Below are 17,948 nucleotides of genomic sequence, written 5' to 3' on the forward strand. Positions count from 1 at the left end.
TAATTAGCCAAATAAGTTATAGCATTAAACACAAAATCAACGCATTTTACCAGATTTTAAAGAGGAAATTTAACCTGAAAATGGCCCCCCAGCCAGACATGCAATCAGCATGATGAGAAGGTAATCTGCAAATCCCTGTGCATGTTTATGAGTAAATTACATCCTTTTGCAGACGTCATTTTGATGAGATTACAATTTCTTTGCAGAAGGCTTGTTTTCTCCTCATTAAAATGGAACACCAGCCACCTGTCCTGGAGGATGCGCTAACACCTGGCCAGCCTCTGTGTGCCCAGACAAACCACTGTGTGTTCCCCATGGGGATGGGCCACATTCACTGTCAGGACCAGAATACAACAGGAATGGAAGCCACTTGTCCTCATTTCTCACCCCTTTTAAGGACCAAGCAGAAATCCTTGTGTAAGTATTGCTCAAACTCCATCAGTCAATAGTTACTATTACAGTCGAGATCACTACAAGAGCATCCTTCCAGGCAATACTTTTATTGACACTGATCACTGTTCATCCCCTTGAATGAAGGCTCTGAACAAATAACACAGAGCAGTAAGCACTAACGAGTGTAGAACAAAAAAAAAGTCCACAACTGAGATTTGTCAATACAAACTAGATAGGCAGCACTGGCCACGCCAAGGAGAAGCCAGATAAACTATTGGGAGAAGTGTCTGATTGTGAGAGCTGGAGTACCAAAAAAGGAATAAAATCCAATAGCACAAAGTACAGACTTCTGCCCTTAGGGACCAATAACAAGAATTTCTACTTTTAGGCAGAAATTTATCAGTCACAACTAATGAAAAAGTAAAGGGATTTGGATGTCTTACACAGTGACTGGATGGCTGCAAGCCACTGCTGTGATGTAGCTGTGAAAAAGACTAATGCAAAGCTTGCTTGTTTTCAGGAGATGAAGAGAGATCCTGCTATCGTCTACAGCCCTCCTGAGACCTCAGTTAGAGCATCATTGTCATCCACAATTAAGAAAGACCAATTCTAACTGAAAGAATAATGAAGGCCAACACAGTGATGTTATGAATGGAGAACCTCTCTTTAAGTGAAGTGATAGAGTTTGGCTTAGGACAACAAAGACTAAATCTTGCAAGGTTGCTTGGCTTAAAGATATTGGCACCTACGCTCCAGAAAAATACAAGTAATAAGTAGCTAAATGTGGGTAAGGAACAATCAGTTATTTACAGATTTTGAGGGTTCAAAATTGCAAGGTGAGTACATAGTCATCAGATTTTGGAATGAGAGAAGTTTGAGGTATGACAATGGATAAGATGGTGGGGTAATATTAGAGTTAGGACAGCAGAATTCACTTTCTGAAAATGGAATTTGATTCGTTCATGAAAAGAGCTATTCAAATACCTCTTGAAGATATCAAGAAATTTGATTTGGTGACCCAGGAACTTCCCAGTTTTGTGCTCTCATGAGGAACTAGCTGCTACAAAACAAAGGTTACATACAATGAGCCTTACTGGTGAATATTAGGTATTTTATCTCACTTTTGCTTGTTTATTGCTTGTCAGAATGTGTTTGGACTCAAATCCAATTAAGTGTTTAGGATCTCCTATTAATCTACTAAGTTCCTACTAGATTCAATAATTCCTTTATTTGGGAAGGAAAGAACTTTAAAAGATTTAAGGAGCTCAAATTTCAAATGGAAACTGTCACAGACAACGCAGGGAAAGTGCAAGATAAGAATACAGGGAGGATGATCATGTATAGAACAGAGCAGTGTTGTCCATCATATGAGTCTTTATCAGCTTTAAGGAGTTCCAAGGCTGAAAAGACCTTTAACTTTACCTCCACTGTATTAAAAAAAAAAAAAAAAATTACCCACAATATTAACCTCAATAACAAGTATTGTACTTGACTATAACATGTGTTTGGCTATCACATAAATTCCAGGAGTGTGTGCAGTCTTGACTCGAAGGCGTCAAGAAAGGGTGAATTCATCAATTCTACTGGTAGTTTGTTCCAGTGATTAATCATGCCTGGTGTAAAAAGTGTGTGGTGCTTTCCTAATTGGAATTTGTCTGCAAGATTAAAGACCCATTTTATATCTGGTATTTCCTCCCAGCAGAGGTTTATGTATTCTGCAACCAAGCCAGTGTTTAAGCTCTGTCTATATGGCACTCTGGCACCATCCCAGCTCCTTATCAGAGTGAGACTAAGGCATATGTCATTCCCCTCCCAACACCCACACTCTGACTTCTTTGTAAACAAAATCCTGGCTTCCAAGCAGCGTGGAAACCATGGGTCAGGACTACCAAAAAATCTCCACTCCAGGGCATTTTCTCCCTGCAGAAAAATTAGATGTAACCATGGTATTTTATGTTCATCAGAGAAACAAATTTTACCAGAAAAATACAATTTTTCTGCCTGGAAAAATGTGTCTCTGCTTCATGTTGCATAGGATTTCTGTGTTAGTTTAAAACTTATTTTATATTAGCACTTTTTATTATGTTCCATTACTAGTCTCACCAGTGCCATTACCCTGGTGAAAATGACCTTTCTGCCCTTACTTTGTCAACATATTTAAAAGATTCTCTGGGTTTTCCACATAATTATAGTGGGAGGTCAGATTCTATCACTCATCTCTTGTGACCCTACATAATTTCCAGTCTTTTTCTTTCCCTAGGATGTAGTTCCTTCTCTCTTGGTGTGATAGTTATTCAATATTCTACTAAATCCTAGTTAATACTGTGGTCTGGAAGAAATCTAGCAAGGAACAGTATCCTTAACCATTAGGTTTTCCATGACCTTGAAATCGTGTTTCCAGGATGGATTTGGATTTTTTCTTAGCTTTATTTTGGTGAAGTCCTGAAAAATAATCAGGAAGAGAAGGTAAGATATTTATATTTTACCTTTAGCTGACTGTCAGAGAGACATTTTGTGTGTAGTACCTCAGAAGTGGTATAATAAAGCCAGGAAAGTACAGAGAAGGCTGAAATGGATGATTCCTAGTCTGGACTGGCTTTCCTGCTAAAAGCAATTAAGACATGCAGGACTAAGTAAGCTTTGACTTTTCAGCCTGGAAAAGGTTACTCCTGAAGGAAATAAAAATTAATGAATGACAAGCATAGAGTCAATACAAGATTATTGCTTCCTACCTCCTCCAGCACAGGAAGAACTAAGGGTCACCTATTAAAGCTGTTGGGAGACAGGTTCAAATCAAAGGCAAAAGTGATTTTTCTCAGCAAACACAATTAGCTATGGAGAGCTCAACCATCACAATGGATGTTGTGAATACAAGTTTCACACATGCTCAAATGAAAACTGGGCAAAACAATATTACACCAAAGTTACTAAATGCACAGAAACTGTACAATTCTTGGGAAATAGTAAAGTCTGGGAATATATTCAGGAATCATATTCTTTTTTAGTGTATTCCTATAATCTTTTCTTGGCATTATTGTGTGTGCATTCTTGTATATGTCTTTTATATAAAAGAGCCTTTGTAGTGGATCAAAAGGCCAGTGCATCATGAGACATCATCAACAGAGCCTGAGAAATTAAAATGTGCTGTAGCTCAATAGAGCACTGAAATGAATGCTTAGTTTGATTACATTGAATCTTTGGTTTATTATGCTTAACCTCTTAGTAGAATAGGAAAGGAAACAACTATCTGCTCAAGTCTTGTAAGGAAATAGTCTGTGTTCATACAACTCAGCAAAATACAGACCCGTGTTCTGAAAAGGCCTGCATTGAGAAAGTACATCTTACATCCAGAATTACATATGTTGAGAATGCTGATTTAGAGTTTTAATGTGACAGACTGAAGGATGACAACATTTAAATGGAATTGTTTTGTTTTGTTCTGGTAACATCAGCTGTAAGTAACAATGTGTGTCAGAATAGTCCAGGTGAGCCTCAGTCTCGTCAAACTAAAGAAATGCACCTTTAAAGATATGCTAAGATATGCCTCATATAGCAGCTCCATGGGGAGCTCCTGGCCCATTTACCTGCTCTGCTTTGAGCTGTAATGTGCCACTAATCTTGCCAAGGAAACAAACCCACAGTTCTGAAAGTGGCATCCTTGCCAGTGGGAGCATAATTTTTTCCCAGCATTTTGCCACAAGACTTTAGGAAAAGTAGGGAAATGTTTTCAGCTACATGCAAGGAAAGTTAGAGTTGTGTATCAGCTGCAGGATCTTGCTAATTCTCATAGGGGAATAAAATTAGCAGGACTCAACTTCAAGAGATGCAAAGTTTTTTTTCCAAAAAGCAGACATGAACAGGGCTTCTGGAAAACTCGTGCCCTAATGAAGCAGTCTGTGAAGGTGAGTAGGACACTTCAAGGCATCTCAGGGGCATGATATGTCTGTGCTTATGTAGGTGAATTTTACTCACATTTAGGGCATTTTATTCCAGGAAAGCTCAATGGCCCCACAGGTGCATTAACTAGAGCTCTAGTGTGACGGCAGGCACTATGGTCACTAGAGCAGCTCTCCAGCTGCCCCTTCAGAAGGACACAGACCCTCTGTAGGTCCTGTCTCAGCCACTGCTACCCTTGGTCCTCTTGAACACTGATCAATGACTTCATGTGGAGCTGAACCCGATCTCACTGATTACAGCAGAAGCTCATAGCTTGCCTCAGGTGTTGACCACCACCTGTCAGCATCTCCATTCAGGCAGTAACACCCCACCCATGTTCTGTCAGCTGAATCTGGCCACTGCATTTAGGAAAGCAGCTCATTTGTCTAAACATAGAGCCACCTGATATGTCCTACCATATTCATCTCCATATGGAGACACTATGCCATTCCAGGAAATCTCACATGACACAAGAGGCTTCTATTTAAGGAACTGAGTCAAGCCCTATTTCTCTGAAGTTGATTCCCACCCTAAATGTCAGTTTTATCTACATTAGTACTCTGATAAAGTTCACAAATATATCAGCATGTTTTAAGCTAATATTTAGACTCTAGTTAATTAAAACCAGGTTTTTAATCAAGAACTTTCCTCATTTCCTCTTTGTGAGTGTTAATATGATTTTGTAAATCGTTCATTTTTATCAGTGTCATGCCAATGCCAAGGATTTTCAAAAGGCTTCTTGCCAAAACAGTTTAGGTACATGGAATAGTGTAGCCTGTGATAAGATTCACACAGAAAGCTATTCCATTACGAATTCTTTTCTGCAAAGATTTTAAACCTGCAGACTGCACTTACAGATAGAAGAGAATCTTGGAAATGAGTAGCATCTAATCCAAAGTATCCTTTTATTTCATCCTAATAACATTGTTTTAAAAGATTTCTCATTTTTATGGGAATTTTGTGAACAAATACTTACAAATTTATGAGCTTTTCCCCCCCTTAAATTATAAAATCAGAAAAAAAATAAGGTTTAATTCAAATGATATTTTCCAATGGAAAACTGTCTGACAAAGAGCATGAATAAAAAACCATTTTGATAAATTTCTCATTCATTCAACTGTTTAGTAATTTGCATTGCCATGTTTTCTTCTTTAGAAACACTAAATATAGTATAGTTTGCCCCAGAAGGGAATACAGTGACTGATGGTCTCCATCAAGGTTTTGCTGGTTCTCTGTACAAAGCCCGAATTTCACAATATGCTGTACTTGTGGTTATTGAGCCTCTGACAGCTCTAACTGTGGAACAGAAATGGGTGATCTAAGTTGGAACAGGTTGTACAGCACTTGCTAGGTAATATATTATTCAAATGATGTGATTCTTGAGCAGTCTTAAAAACTGTCAGTGGACTAGACTGGGTATCAGAGGAATTAAACAACACATGTTTTGCTCAGTTCTCTGCTGTGCTAAAACATCCTACTCAGCTGAGGTGGCCTTGCTGCTTCACAAGTTAATTTACTTGGAGCTAGTTTGATTATATCTACATAGGACTGCATTCTGTAGCAACACCTAACTTGGAGAAAATAACCCTTAATGTTCATCTTTCCAGACAACACACAAACTAATTTTGCTAGCAGTGCAGCCAGGACATTTTGTTTTTTCTGGATCTTTTTAGGTGATATAATTTTTAAGATCTAATTTTCCAAAACAGTGTTAGAAGACATTTCAGAACTTGAGAAGTCTTTCATTTGTCAAATTATTATGTGAATAACAGTAAATATGCCCCAGTAGTCTCAGAAGACTAAAAGCATTTCCATAAACTGGAGTTGAAAAGGATTTGTGGGCAATTAAAGGGAAGATACTGGTGCAAGAGACAGATGGAAAATGGCTAAAAGCTTAAGACTGGCATAATGTTTTTAAATTATTGTTAAAATAAAATGTCTTTAAAGGACATCTGTTTCATATTGGGCAAATACATCTGCTCAGCAAACCATGTTCTTAAGTCAAGGGGCTTGAACTCCAAGTGAAAGTCATTCAGTATCTTAGGAATTATGCAGAAACAGTTACTAGGAATATAAAATTTTTCTAAACTTTGTTCATGAAGTAATTTCACTAAAACATATGTCAAAGAGAGGGAAAGACAAAAATAACAATCACAATTGTGATCTCTGACTTCCCATATAGCATTGGAAACAGGATTGTAGGATCTGATTATCTTTTCTCTATGAAATAATATGTTTGACAACCTGGTCTAGTGGAAGGTGTCCTTTTCCCTGACAAGAGATTTGGAACTAAATGATCTTTAAGGTCCTTCCCAACCCAAACCACTCGGTAATTCTATGATTTTGTGGAGACTAATACTTGCATTTCAAAGCTTTTGGTCTGTGAAAGATTTTCACTCGCAAAGAATACTCTCGCTTATCCCCTTAATAGGAGTAAATTCTGTTATTTCTACTTGTCTAGTTCTAGGTGTTGCATCCTCTTAAACATTTTTCCATTGTAATGATGTATCTACACCCATGAGAAGTGTTATCCATTTGTAGGAATAAGAGAAGGTGATCAAATCACTGCTATGCTCCTTTGAAATTAGCTAATAGAAAAGCTTATGTTTCTCCCAGAGAGGCCAAGCCCATCTATCTGTAGCATTCAGTAGCTATTTTATGGGTGGGCTTTTTAATTCTGTGATGCATATGATTCAAAATTTGTTTATTGTTTTTGTTTAAGAAAGAGCTGCTTCAATTTAAGTATCACACCTGAGATGCAGGCAGATAAAAATACAAGCTATGGCATGAACCTCCACTCTGATAGCTACTCTGTGACTTCTTTACTTCAAACTAGGAACCAAGTAGGATTATGCACGCAGATTAAGTTCCTTCACCTCTACACTGGTTTGTGAAGAGTAAGTGTTTCTGAGAGGCCAGTGACTGTGGAGCAGCTGCTGAACTACAAGTTCCCCACCCAGTAACCCCACACACATCCCAGGGGGTTCTGTAAGACTCTGATGAATTCACTGGACTTTTATTAGAAGGAAATGCATGCCTTGTCCAGGAGCTATTCCATGTCTAATACACAATCAGCGATAAAAGAAAAATAAAGCAAAAATGATTGGGCAGTGTCCTCATCCCTCAGCAAATCTGCTCTCTGCAGCAAATCTGCATGACAGAAATTCTCACAGAGTGCTGATAATGCAGCAGAAGCAGCAAGGAAATGTCAATTAGCACTTCCACTGAGAGCAGAAAATCCCATATAGATGGATCCTCACTGCCTTTGTGAAAGATTCTATATATCTCATTGTTTAATCCAGTTCCTACCAGCATATCTGATCGAAATGATTTTACAGTAGCAAAATACATGGGATTTTTTCTTTCTTCTGAAAAGAATTAATGCCAGGAAATAATAGGGGGGATAAGGTAAACTATGGCAAGACAACAAAGTCTTTACACAGACCTTCCAGAATGTGCTGAAGTGCTGATTAAGAGAAACACTTAAGCTTTACTTGATTCCTTTTTTGAGATAAAGGGGTTTAATCAAGAACTGTAAGTATACCCAGAAGGCTAATGCTTCCCTGAACACACTGCTGAAGAGATTGCCGTGACAGCTTTAACTTGCAGAGAAACTTGACACTTTTATAAAAGGTAGTTGGAAGGAGTGTCTGGTTTTCTGTCCTTTAGAATCATAGAATGGTTTGGGTTGGCCAAAATAAGTAATTAAAGATAAGAGGGAGAAGTCCATACATTTGAAATGTTTAGACACCAAGGGCTCTGAGTTCAACAGATGTATGATGACCATGAATGCAGGTGTAAAATTTGAGAAGGGATCAGTTAAAACATGCATACAGTCCATTAATTCTGGCAGAAAGTCTTCAGGATCAGTCTCTGGAGAGAGAACTGTTGCATGTTTTTCTGTATGGAGTATTTATATCAAAGTTAGGTGACAGGGATAGCAGAAGGGTTTTGGGTTTTTTCTTTGCCATCCTGGGGAGACGAGAAAATGTTCTGACAGACACAACAGCAATTTTTTAAAACCTTGTTGTCTCCTTGTCATTTCAGTTTCTCTCCTCCTTGTAATCATTCACCTCCTGTCTTCCCTTACCAACCATGCACTAGAATCACACTTATACTCCTTATTTTAAGAAATAAAGGTATGCCTTGTATGTAGAGTAGCTCTTTCCAACATCTCCTTTGGCTGCTTTTTACTTTTTCTCCTGACCTGTGCACCTCAGAAGTAAAACAGAATCTTCAAGAAAAGCTCAGGTGAAGCTAACTCCATTTTTAGAAAACTCAGGGCAAGTTTAGTCAGGGAGTTTGAAGGGGACAAAGCGAAGCTGTATCACCTCTTTTGAAATCACATCCACAATTGCAACAGCCAAGGTAGAGAAACACAAAATCTCCTTCAGAAGAGTTAAATCCCCCAGGATGGAGCTGTAAGGCCAAAACCTGAGCTAGTGTAAATCAGCATTGACACTAAACACATTTATGATCCATGCCAGTATTTTCCTTCACCTCTGCAATAAACTTCCCATGATTTTCCCTTAGGGAACTTCAGCTGTAAATGCTCATGACATTAACTCCTCTCTTTCTTTCTCAAAACAAGACACAAATAGTCTTATAAAATCTTGAGCAGTGGCTACTTTCTTCTTCAAGTACAATTCGAAGTCTTGATGTTGCTATAAAGACCAGAAAACACTGTGCATTGCTCAGGTCACACAGATGACGGCTGGAATTATTTCTGTCCCCATCCTTACCTTTCTCCATTATCTCTAAGAAAATAAAAAGGTGAATCTTGCCTTTCAACCCACTAATTAAGCAGTGTCCTTTCCTCATTATATTGATTCATGGAAATATTTAATTTCCATTTTACACAGAAGCCTGGGGTCAGTGGTAACTTCTGTGTGTCCCAACACTGTTTAGCAGAAAAACATATTTCCTTTGCAGTATTTTTTGCCGTTGCCAGCATCACTTTTCAACCTAATAAAATAGAAAACTCTTCAATCAGAGATGAGCCAGAGAAGCAATCCTGTTCTGCCCCAGTCTGTGCTCTGATTCCACTTGACAAACACAGGCACTACCAGGTATTTTCAGAAATGCTTTAAGAAAAGAAACAAAAGAAATAGGAAAAAAAGCCCTCCTGACTTATTCTATCCTCCCATAATATCTTCTGAGGGAGCCATTCCTAATGCACTTTGCTCCCAGACTTTCAGGATATTGAAAGCGGAATATGCAGACCACAGGAAACTGAAACTCAGTCCAAACATCTTAACAAAAAGAATTATTTGAGATTCTGCTGGCATGTGCAAATTATAGAACAGGAGCTGGAAAATTGGCACTCTTCTGCTGACTGTAATTTGCTGCATTTGACTAGTCTGCTGTTTGCTTCCCCACAACCCATGGGATGCCTCTGGCTAAAACATTGCTTGTAACCTGGATTTCTATTTTATTAACCTTCTCCTTTATCTCATGACGGTCTGTCATGTTCTGGGATGCCAGAACAATGTTTGCCTGATAAGATATCTCCTGGGAAAACAGGCAGTTATAAGGGATAAAAGCATACAAAAATGGCCAGCTTCAGCAAAAACTGCTGCTCTGTGAGCCTCCCTTAATTAATATGTGCTCTGTCCTTGGTGCATTTGTGCTGCCACAAATGTCATTATTTCCAGTTTATTAAGGATGCCTGCAAAGAGAGGGGAGTTTTTCTGGAAACCTGATCTCTTGTATGTCTTTCAGATTGGCAGTATGAAAAATGAAGTGTTCTTGGGGGAGGAGGAAGAATAAGCAAAGAGAAATTTTATTATGAAACTGCAGCTTTGAGTTATATGTTTTCATTTGGACATATAATACAGAAATAATCTAGTACCAGAACTCTGCTATGAGCAATCTGTCTTCATTGTGCATATTTAATATTCATGGAGAGAGCAACAGCTTGTGATTTTTCCCTTGGACTTCCTCATTTCATTTCCCTCCATTAACTCCTTTAAAACTTGCAGAACCAAAAAATAGACATTCCTTCGGCACATTCTTTTTCTGTCTTCTCAGCCACCACTGGAATTGCTCCTGACAAAGAGAATTTCCTGACCAATAAATAAGCTTTCTTTGGACAGCAGTTTGAAACACAGGTGTGAATTGCAGAGAAAATGTCATGTACTTCTAGATATTCTCCATTTTAGTGACTAGGCCAAATTTTGATCCTCAACTCATACATCAATCTGTGCCTCATTCCTATTTTGAATCTGAGTGCTTAAGAGTTTAATATGGACCATGCACTGTCCTGTGAGAATCCCCTGAGGAAATCAGAGGACAATTTAGTTAATGAATGTATCACCATCATCACTGTAATAGGCAGTTTCCTATTGATTAAAATATCTTATGTCCTTCTTGCCTCATTGTCATCGTGTGGATTCCCAGGACTTCACCTGTCCTAACACTAGCTATGTTATATCACTGTTCACATAAAACTCCTTATCTTTGGTGCTTTTTTGGATCTCTTTTGACTAAGAATCTCAGATGAAAATTAGTTTTGTCCTCTTCATAGTACATACAATCACAACTTCTGACAAAAAAAAAGCTCCAATAACTTCAGATATTAAATATTTTTTTTAGCATTTCAGCAAAGAGCCCTCTGTAGTAGCCTCATACCAGTTAACTGAACACTACATTTTCCGCTTGAAATTCTACAAGCTTTTTATTAAATCTGGGATGTGCTTTTTTTGTTATTTGCATGAGTTGGGTTGGGATTTTTTATGTATTGTTTTTGTTGGTTGGTTTGTTGATTTGTTTTTTAATGAAGCAAAATATTAAGCCAGAAACAGATTTTGAAACAGCAATACAAACAATTTAATTTCATATCTGCTTCTTTCTCCTTTTCATGATTGACATGTCTTTATTGCAAGGTCTTTATTTCTGTATGTCCTCTGTGCTTGGTAGATTCTGCATAGCTATAACATCTCTAATTAAGCAAAGCCAATGCCATATCAGCCAAAAATCTCCCAGGTAGATGGATCAAGTGGTGTCAGCTTTAGCCCAAGGGTACTGCTCCCTTGAAGGCACATTGATTAGATTTTACAGCTCATTACTTAAAATCAGGAGAAATATAATCTTCAAGTAAACTGTTTGCAGCTTAATTTCTCTACATAATTAATTATTCTTCCCCAAGAAGGGCAGACCCTTCTTGCCACATGGTCTTTTCATTGCTATTAAACTATTTATTGAGGTGGTGTGCACGGGAAGCTCAGCTAATTGTAAACAGCTGAATCCTAATGTGACTTTGATAGAAGTAAGGCTTAGTGACAGAGTGCTGGCAATTTTTTAACTGGAACTAAACTCTATCATCCTATTTTAATTCAGAGGATAAATTAAATGCCAATTTGAATGCCTGCATCTGTTGCAACAGCCTATATTCAATAAAGGTAGCTGAGAAAAGCAGTCAGAAAAGAACATTATGCTTCTTCAGGCTTGTCTTCAGAATTGCCATGCTTCTAATTGTTCAGAAATGTTTGGTATGGTTCAGATGCAGATCTGATACCATATGGTGAGTCATCTCTGCCCACCTATGGCCTCCTGATACAGGAGACACGTTTTTTGGAGAGAGGGAAATTGCTTGTCATCTGGGTAAAAAAACAATTTCATTGTCTGAGAAAGCTGCCAGGTGAAGAAGGGACCTCTGATGGCAGGATCTGGAGATCTGTCAGCAGCAGGTCTGGCTCTCTACCTGCCACTAAGTGTCTGGATGTCCACTTGCCACTGAGCAGAGCCCAACAGTAAACTATTTACTTAAACTGTTCTCATTTCAATTTTCAAATCCTACTAAGTGTGAAATAGCATTAGGTTTGCAACAAAGGCGGTGTCAGACTGCTAATGTTCAAAGCTAGGTGTACACAAGGATGTGAATACACCTCTAATAGACAGCTTCCACTGTGCCGTCCCAGGAAGCTTGGGCACCAGTTAACCATAAAAAGTAAAATTTACCTTTCAGCACTCCCAGCTGACACTGAAAATAGACTGAAAAACACAATGACAGTTTCTAGTCTTTGTGCAGAATTTCTCCCTGTAGTATCTTCATAGCTAGAGAAAAGAGGAAAATACTGTGGGGGCAGGAAACTAAGTGTTGTTACTGGACAGTTCCAATGTATTTTTCTGTTTCAACTTTGGATGCAAATATCTTAATATTCCTCCTTAACAGGAACCATGTCTCTTTAATCAGTAGGCAAATATCAGGGTGTCAGGACATTTTCCAATTTTCTCCTTCTTCTTCTTTTTTTTTTTTGAGAAGGGAAAGTATACTGTATTTCCAGAAAAGAAATCGAAAAGCAGAATTCAGGAAAAACCATGAACTTGGAACAGTGACGAAACCACATACTCTAGTGCAAGCAGGAGCAATGTTAATTCAGGTAAGGAATGACTAGAAAGCCTTCACACAAAAAGCTCAGTCAGTCGATTGGATAGGACTGCAGAAATCCAAGTGCATGCACCTTCATTAAAAAGGCAGCCTTCATATAATCTATACATTTGTTAATAAGGTCTCAAGACAGCTGAACATGAGCAGACACCTCACACTGCTGAACAAGGACAGGCACAAGCACATTCTTACAATTAAGGGGGTTCTTGCAGAAGTTTGTTCTGCTGGGATCTCCTCCCAGCGTTGATTATAAACTTGTGTTGCAGAGATGAATCTAAAACCACAGAAAATTAAGAGAAAAGCTCAGTTAGTGAAGGAAAAGACAAACAGGGAACAAGAGCATTCACGTGCACTGGGTTTTATTTCTGGCTGCTCTGCCCCTGTGTTTGGCTGTCTCTTGGGAAAGTTATCAGGTGCTGTGTCTCCTGCACCACCCCAGCCTCAGCCCAATGATTTCTTACTCATTTCTGCTCTACGATTAGAGAAAAAGTGACAAGCGTAGTCTCTTTCTTCACAGCTGCATAAGCAGGCTCATGACAACTTAGGAAATAATAAAAATATGTGCTTTTGCTATGACTGTACAAATATAAAATACGTTTTTTTCTTTGCTGTAAATTTTCATAACTGAGATCTCAAGAATCACAGCTGACTGACAGGAACTTTTTTTTTTTTTTTTTTAACAAATGTGAGGGCAGAGTGTCCATTTTGGTGATAGGAATATTCAACAGCTTTCTCTGAAGGACAGAAAAGTGACCATGAGGTTGGGTCCAAAAATAAGAAAAGTATTAATATTCTTAATCATCAGATGTTTATCAGGTAATTGTATCACTATTGCTTGTAAATCAAAAAGAGAGGGAGGTCCCTGAGGGAACATTTGTACAACTCATCTGGCCCCTTTCCTCTGTTGTATCAGTAGCAAGGTCCTGGTGAGCTCCCATTTCTGTCCTCTGTTTAACCTTCAGCCTCCTGTCATTTATGCTGTTCGTGTGTGATCCAAGACCTGTGAGACCCTGTTGTAGTGGGGAAACCTACAACACGTATATACAGCGAGGCCCGTGGAAAAGAAATCTAAGGACTGATTCTTAGTAGATATTTTCAGAGATGTTTATTTTCCCAGCCGTCTGGTTGGTGACTTGGCCAAGAACTGTGGCAATCACGGGACCAGAGGGTCCTTGCCGGGCAGGGGAACACAAAACCCAATTCCCAAAATTCCCAAAGGGGAATGAGGCTGACCAGGGGGCAGGAAAACCCCGTGTCTCCCCCCCCAGGGCCCCTCTCCCAGGACCACGTGGCAGGGGGAGGAACCCCAACATTTCACCCATTTATTTTTAGCAAAAAGAGATTTAAAACTTAACATTGAAAACAACTGGATAAACATAACAAGAACAGTTTCAAGCAAAACAAGCCACCCTCCTGAGTCTGTAAATGTCCAAATGGATTTTTTTCTCTCTGAGCATGCTTTGTGGGGAAACTGAGGCAGGAGAGGGTTTCTTCTATTTGTACCTATTGGAACTCTAAACAAAAATAGTTAATTTCTTCCCTCCCCCTTTTCATCCCCCCTTGGCATCGGAGAGGGGTTGTAGGGAAAGGGAATTCTACAGGGAAGCCATGGGGTGAAAAACAGATTAGGGATAAACTGGGGATGGGGTAAACTTAGGAAAGGGTTCATATTGGGTATAGGGTAAAAAGGGAAAGTAGGTTGTGGGTAGGGAAGTTGCTAGGATGGATATTGTTTATAATTTTGTGCATAATGGCTGCCTTTGACTGGAATACCTCCAGGCCCAGTAACATTTGCTGCTTGTAAACCCTTCCTTCCTTGCACTATGTCAAATTGTACAACTTCCCCATCTCCTACACTTTGCAGGTAATTTTTAGGGTTATTCCTTTTAATGTCAGTTCTATGGATGAATAAATCTTCCCCTGTATCATCTCGTGTTATAAATGCATAGTTGTTTTTGACATTGTACCATTTCACAGTTCCTGTGATTTTCGTTGCTACAACTTCTCCTATCACGTGCTTGTGTGTTTGTTGTGGCTGCTGGTCCCGTGTGGCCGCTGCCTCGCCGACTCCAATGTCTGAGCCGGGCCCCCGCGTTGCGGCTGCTCCGCGCCCTCCGACCAGCGCTGCTCCGGTGCGTGTCTGGGCTCTGCGCGGCCCCGCGTTGCCATCGCCGCAGGCCCCGCGCCCTGCGAGCGGTTCTGCTCCGCCAGCTCCACGCTGCTTTGTGAGAGGCTCCATTACGGCTCGGCGCTGCGCGGCTTCTCGTGTCGCTGTGGAAATCGCTGCTTCTCGCTCTACAGGGCTCTCCGAGCTGTGTGCTCCGAGTGGGTTTCCACGCTGGACCTCGGTTCCTGGCTGCCGTGGGAGTCGCCTCTCTGCTGCCCACGGCCCATGGCACCTGCGGCATCGCTCCCTCACTCGCGGTCGCGTGGCAGGGGGCCCGAGACAGGGATGGGGTCTGTGATAAGGCGCGCGCTCCCGAGGGGGTCGGGCGCATCCAGCGCAGGCACCTCCACTGGCATGGGCACGGGAGATCCTGTGGCTGCAGTCACACACTCCTGGGATGGCTGCCGCGCAGTCTCAGCCATGCGATGATGGTCATCTTCTGCCATAGAAGTAATGGGACCATGCACATGCTCCTGAAGAGCATCAGTGATTACAGAAGATGCAAGGATAAGTTCTATCACTAGTCCATGTTTTGATTGAGCCAATATCTCACCCAAGATTTTGAACCAAAAGTTCCAGTTACCAATTCCAGGAGGATTAATATCAAAAAGTAAGTCTCAAGAAATAGAAAAGAAATTTTTGAAAAGCCAGTCAAAAAAATGTTCTAGATCTCCCAGAGCAAGTTTCCTGTTTTGTTGTGCCAGGATTCCTTTAACTTCTAGATACATTTCTTTCTGCAGCTCAGAGAGCCACATTTCCCACGATTCTTCCATAGTCCAGAGAGAACAGCCAAACCAAGGCGAGCAGAGAGAGATCTAGAGTGGTTTTTACTCATGAATTTTCGAGGATCTTCAGAATTTCAGTTATTTCACAGGCGCTGTCTCCAAGGGAATTGTTCTCCCCAGCATCTCCACCATTGTTGTAGTGGGGAAACCTGCAACACGTATATACAGCGAGGCCCATGGAAAAGAAATCTAAGGACCCATTCTTGGTAGATATTTTCAGAGATGTTTATTTTCCCAGCCATCTGGTTGGTGACTTGGCCAAGAACTGCGGCAGTCATGGGACCAGAGGGTCCTTGCCGGGCAGGGGAACACAAAACAACCAATGGGGAACGAGGCTGACCAGGGGGCAGGGAAACCCCGTGTCTCCCCTCAGGACCCCTTTCCCTGGACCACATGGCAGATGGAGGAACCCCAACAAGACCCCACCCTGAATTCTGCATCCAACTCTGGGGACCCAGCAGAGGAAGGACATGGACATCTTGGAGTGAGGACAGACAAGGCCACCAAGATGATCAGAGGAATGGAGAACCTCTCCCATGAGGAAAGGCTGGGAGAATTGGGATCGTTCAGCCTTGAGAAGAGAAGCTTCTGGTGACCTAACTGCAGTCTTCCAGTACCTGAAGGGAGCCTGCAAGAAAGATGGAGAGAGGGTATTTACAAGATCCTGAAGTGACAGGACAAGAGGCAGTAACTTCAGACTGAAAGAGAGCAGGTTTAGATTAGGTATTAGGAAAAAAAATCTATTACTGTGAGGATGGTGAGGCACTGGAACACGCTGCCCAGAGAAACTGTGGGTGCTCCATCCCTGGAAGTGTTCAAGGCCAGGTTGGATGGGGCTTTGAACAATTTGGCCTAGTGAAAGATGTCCCTGGCCATGGCAGGGGGTTGGAACAAGATGATCTTTAACGTCCCTTCCAACCTGTGATTCCATTATTCTGTGGTTCTGTGAAGATGATAATTCACTAAATGTGTACACATTGCAAACCCTACAAACTGTGCTTGTGCTTCTCACAGCCACATTAGGATGACAGTGCCCTGCCTACATGGAAAACTGTGGGGAGCTCTTTTCCTTAGCACTTCTTTCACAAGTGTCACGTAGCCCTGCAGTCCCTGGATTCCAGCAAAACCAAGGAAATGTTACCTTTTCCAATGTCCAAAACCAGAAAATCAGAGACACAAAAGTGCTTTACAAGTTTTGGAGCATCAGAAAAAGACTGGAAGAAATTTACTTCAAATTGTAAAGTGACAGATCTCTATGAATAAGTATATATTTTAAAAAAATTACATATGTGGGACTAATAATAACAGAAACATTATGCTTTCAAAATGAAAGCACAAGAAAGTTACACAAATAACTTGTGGTCACTGTGGTAGAAGAAGGGCTTAAATGCACAAAGATTTCATTGTGTGCCTAAGTCTATAACAGATGGGTATTTTCTTACTAAATTGTGTACTTGTGTGTCTATCTGCATATACATAAAAGAAATACATTTAAATAACAAAAAAACCCCAACAACTTCCATAATTAGAAATCTTCAAGGGGAAGTGATGCTTATGTTTCTGTTTCTGTTTTATGTTTCTGTGGTAAACTGACCCAACAAGACTCTGTGGCCATGTTATTGCTCTATTACTGTGCTTGATCTGTACATGTGAAAAAGCAATTTATCTGAGGTGGCCTGTTCTTTCTACTTCAAATGTGTTATTAATCTAAATCCCTGTATATAGATTTTGAAGTATCTCAGGCTCTGAGTAGCTTTAAACAAGTGATATTACTTGCACAGAGATGAACTGTAAGGTGATGCCCCTTCTCTCATAGGTGTTAAGTTTGACAGTGACTGTGGCTGAAGATTCAAAGGGTAGTTCAGAAACTGAATGATTATGAAAAATAATAGAATTGGCTTCCAGAGCACTCTCAGTTGTGATTTGAGTTCAGCCAAGTGAGCAGAAGGAGTTAGATGACAGTTTAATTTCAGGAGAACAGAAGTTCACAGCACAAAACCATTACCAAAACTTACAGCAACAAGATTCATCTGAAAAGGGTAAAGGACTTAATGGATTTGGAACCTGTACTACCTCTGGGTCAAGCCAGAAGTGTCCTGAGGAGAAGCTTGAGCTGTCATGGGGAATAGGAGACTTTGATCTCCAGGGCTGTATCAATCTTCAATCAGCACTGTATTAACAAGAACAATTCAGAAGCAAAGTAAAGGCTTCTGGGCTCTTATCACAGCCAGTCCTCTGTGACCTTTACAAATAAATCTAGGCTGGAAAAATAGTTGTG

The sequence above is a fragment of the Corvus kubaryi genome, unplaced genomic scaffold, assembly GCF_017639235.1.
Source record: "Corvus kubaryi isolate FWS band 111438036 unplaced genomic scaffold, C.kubaryi_AGA036_p1.0 37354, whole genome shotgun sequence".
NCBI classification, from domain to species: Eukaryota; Metazoa; Chordata; class Aves; order Passeriformes; family Corvidae; genus Corvus; species Corvus kubaryi.